This window comes from Juglans microcarpa x Juglans regia, chromosome 3D (assembly GCF_004785595.1).
Source record: "Juglans microcarpa x Juglans regia isolate MS1-56 chromosome 3D, Jm3101_v1.0, whole genome shotgun sequence".
Classification (NCBI taxonomy): Eukaryota; Viridiplantae; Streptophyta; class Magnoliopsida; order Fagales; family Juglandaceae; genus Juglans; species Juglans microcarpa x Juglans regia.
The window spans coordinates 34903823-34908374 of NC_054598.1; the positions used below are offsets into that span (position 1 = coordinate 34903823).

General features: G+C 35.5%; 1 long non-coding RNA gene across 1 annotated transcript; it reads left to right on the forward strand.

Moving 5' to 3' along the window:
• Positions 1-1203: 1203 nt before the first annotated feature.
• Positions 1204-4302, forward strand: LOC121256670. The gene is made up of 3 exons (XR_005939043.1): positions 1204-1245; positions 2114-2210; positions 4112-4302. It is a non-coding gene; the product is annotated as an uncharacterized LOC121256670 (long non-coding RNA).
• Positions 4303-4552: the final 250 nt, after the last annotated feature.

Here is a 4552-nt window from a genome sequence, read left to right on the forward strand (position 1 = left end):
TTTCTTTATTCATTTTAAATACTTCTCTAAATATTATTAAATTTGTAATATTTTCAGATTTTTCAATATTTCTCATATATTAATATTAACACAATATATTTTTGTTGCCAAAATGACATCAGTAGACTAATAAAACAGTTTAAAAAATAAAGATAAAAAAACTCATCCATCCTATTCTTTTAATATTGCAAGTTCATTTACTCATCATACTTACATTACATACATGCTAAAAGAAAAAGAAAAAAAAAAAAAAAAAAAGAGCAGATATATGATATAAGGATGATGACTAGAACTTTTCTTCTTTTAAAATTTTAATCCTGTTATCATGTTTTAGAAAAACTTTAACATGGCTATTTTTCTTTTTATTAAAATAAAATGTTCTAAAAATATTATGTTTTTTTCATAGTTTTTAAATAAAAATGTAAATATGAGGAATATATACAAAGAATAGTAAAAAAAATAAAAAATAAAAAAAATATTTACATAGATGATAGTCCATGTTAAAGGTTGAGAAACACTTAAACTATATGTATTTTATATTGATTTTACATAATCTAAGAATGAATTATTCTACATAGAAATGAATTTGTAGACATAGAGGGTGCAAGTTTCGTGCATTTATTTTAATTTTTTTTAAATAGTATGTGGTGCTTGTATAATTTAAAACTGTATCCAGCATGAATATAGTTATGAGTTGTGTAAATATCGTACACACCTTTTAAAAAATAGTGAAATCTATTGTTAAAAAAAACATGCGTGAAACTTTTTCACTCTATAACTATAAATATCACTTTCAAAAAAAAAAGCAAATTAGAGAAATTATTGAGAGTGCAACTTTTAGGAAAAAATAGATAAATTGAATTAAATCCGTGAGGTGAGGAGGTTCTGGGGACCTGTGGTTGCTGGTTAGACTGAAATTTAAGGCCGAGTGGATAACGGAAGTGATCCAACGATGGAGAACTGCGGATTGATATCGTGCGAGAAGCTGGACCGGGCGGCCAACTGGGTCGGGTCGAACGTGGCCTCGGCATTCTTCGCCTCCCTCGAGCGCTGCTCCTGTATCAACCTGAGCACCACCGACATCGACGACGACGAAAACGACGACCGCCCTCTCATGTCCTTTCCCCCCAAGCCCATAGAATCCCAGCCCATGCCCAAGCCCGCGGCCGCCTCTGAGTCTGATTAGCTCCCGGTCTATCCCGTACTTGATCCATCGTCCTTGATTCTGTTCCTCTTATGTATTTGGTATTTGCTTTGTGATATAATCCTCAATTTCGTTGGAATAATTATACATCTTGGGGTATTAATTGTTGCTCTATGAAACAGGCTGTATCTATAGTTTTGTTTGAATCACAATCTGTACGCTTTTGTTGCAGAAAAAAAAAATAGAATATCAATTTGATGAAATCTGCGTGATAATTGTGCGGTCTGGTAAAATGTGAAACACAAAGTCTTACGTTTTATTCCATGGAATTGCGTAGAGATTTCGAGCTGTATTTAGTTTTGTTACGTTGAATTTTCCTGGTAAATCCTTTTCTTAGAATCAGAGTTTCATCATGGGGCAGTATTAATGAAAATTATTCCAACTGCATAGTTTTTCTCAGTCTTATCTGGTGGTATATGGAATCTACCCTTTTGACGGGTTATTTTCTTACAATTATTATCTTTTTGTCACTCATAGAATACATCATGCTTCTGATGTAAGGTTTACAAAATTTTGCTATTCGTCTTTTTGGTCTTCCCTTATGGGACATTAGTAATCCTTGGACATTTAAGCCGATTCCTAACGCCCACCCCCCCCCCCCCCCCCCCCCCCCCCCCCCCCCCCCCCCCCCCCCCCCCCCCCCCCCCAAGCTGTAGATGCAATTTTGCTGTAAGTACCTTTGTTCGAGCATTGTCTAACATCTTTTGAATCAGCTTGGTGCTGTTACTAATATGAGCGTTATCACCTGCTTAAGTACTCATGCAGCACATAGGAGTTTTTGGACTTAAATCTGAAGTGTAAATTTGAGAGAAGTGTGTATGTACGTGTGTGCACGCTCTGAGAGCATAAAGTGATCTTATACAAGATTGATTTGTGGATAAACTGACCTTCCATTAATCCACTCTGCAGTTACATAGAATGCCCCTGCCTGCAGAACCCATGCTCCCGCGCATTAAATTTCCCTTGTTACAGGTACCGGTTGGCTGAAGGATCGGTCATAATGCAGGTTAAAGATCTGCTTTTGAACTTTTTCTCATTCTTAAGCAAGGTAAAATTATCCCTGTACGTGATGGTACTGGGTTGTGGGTGTTAATCACAGTAGAAGCTTGGTGATTTATGTATTATCCAACCTTTTTATAAGATCCAAAAGTAGTTTTTAATAATATAAAAGACAATCTGCTGGATGCTGCTTGTAAGTTTCATCATGTAGTTGCAATGCTTTCATGCATTGTTTTAAGTAGTCACTAACTTGATGGAAAAAACCCGCAAAATACCAAATACTGCTCTGTGACTGCATTTCATATCCCATGAAACCTAGGACTCTAAAGCTCTGATACCAAAGGAAAACTAAAGTAAAAAGTATGAGAAATTTTTTATTTGATTGCATTACATGACTCTGAAAATAATAGGTATTAGGATAGTAAATAAATAGGTTAAAATGTAAAACTAAATCTGCAAGCCCCCTCAATTTCCAGCTAGATATAACTTTCCACCCTTTGGCATTGCATTGAATGCGCTGAACCCTGGACTGAGAATACTTTTTTATGAGGTAACTGAAGTTTCCAACTTGGTGCCAACCTCCTTGATTAATTTAGTTTGTTGGTGTGGTAACATTGCACTGAACTAAATTTATTTGATTTTGTTTATATTGAATTTTTCTGGGTTTTGCCAAAGATATTTCTGGATGACTTATAATGACAGGAAACGATTGTGAGTGATTCCTGGAATCCAAAATTTGGTAAGAGTTATGGACTGGAAATGATATGTTTCACTTCAGTGTGCTGTCCAGATGCCCTCTAACCTTTCTTCTGTGATTTGTTGGGATGTTTAACTTATGTGTGCTTGTGCATCTATATGCATTCCAGAAAAAAAGAATTCCAGCTACAATTCAATGCTATATGACCTGAGATGAGGTATTAGGAAAATTGAGAGTTGAAAATTTGAGAGGTATTAGATAGTTGTATTTTGTTACCTTAAAGCATGGCATCCAATAAGTTGTGTGAATTTTTTTTTTTTTTTTTATATAATTGAACCTCGTATTAGAGGTAACTTGTTTATGTTTTTTTCTTCATGTTTTTGTTATCCAGAAGTAGTTCCAAAATGTAGGAATAATGCAAAGCTATAACATGCAGCAAACATGCACACAGCTTAGGCACTAGTCAATTACCAAGTCCTTTACCTTAGGCCACCCTAGGTTTTAGGAAAGGGAGAGTTGTTAAGATGGGTTGGTTAATTTAACATAAAGAAAGAGTGATATAACTTGATATTCATGGAGCAAAAGATGTAGAGAGGCTTCAAATAAAATGGATAGTAGTAGTCTAGGAAGATATATTCAATAGGAAGTTGATAGAGAATATGGCTTTAATTGTGATGTCCTATACAGTGAATATAGGTGGTGAATGGGATCACAGATTGCTTGAGAGGGAGAAGTTCTTGCTTTTTATAATGATTCTAATATGGCTCTAATTGTATCATTGACTAGTCCTTATGGAGAATGGGCTCAGATGTGGCTTGGGCATCCCTTGGGGCATTATAAATGATATCAGAGCCAATCTAAACCAGAAGTGTGGAATTTAAGCCCGATGGAATGGCGCAATGAAGACTTCGAGAATTTAAGAGGGGAGATGAGTGAGTATAGGACATGTATGCTCCCACATTGCTTGGGAGAGAAAACTTCTTATTATTTATAATGATTCTAATGGGACTTTAATTGTATCATTAATTAGTTCTTTTAAAATATAAGCCTAGATGTTGCTTGGACTTCTCCCCCCAATTTAATGGGGGGCAAAGGTATAATTGAGATGAGTTTGAGTCTAGTATTTCATGTTCGTTAATTTAAATACTTTTATAAATACTATCATTTGGTTTTGATGGTAATTGATGGGGATCTGTTCAATTGGAATTCAGGCTTGTAAGATGCAAGGAAGTAAGCGATAAATACGTTTTTGGTGGATGTGAAAAGCCAGAAGCTGACAAGTGGGGATTCATGTCCTGATTAGCCAAATCGCAACTAATCAGGTATCCATTCTAGTTCTATTGGTTTGCAGATTCTTTCTGTTAATTTGTTTTTCTAGGCAGGAGATGCGTTTAGTAGCATCCACGGGTCATTCGTTGTTTCGATATAAAGTGAGAAGATATCTTTAGGTGATTAAGTGGACGCATGTAATCCACCTCATCATTGGATTAAATATCTGCCGAAGGTCTCCTTACGACTCTTATGAGGAACTGAAAATCGGTTTGTTTTTTAAGGTTGTTAACATACAATGTTAGTTGAACAATTCATTCTGTTCTCAAATAAAGCATTCCCATGGCTGAGGAGCGTGAGACACCATAGGTAGTCTAGATCTT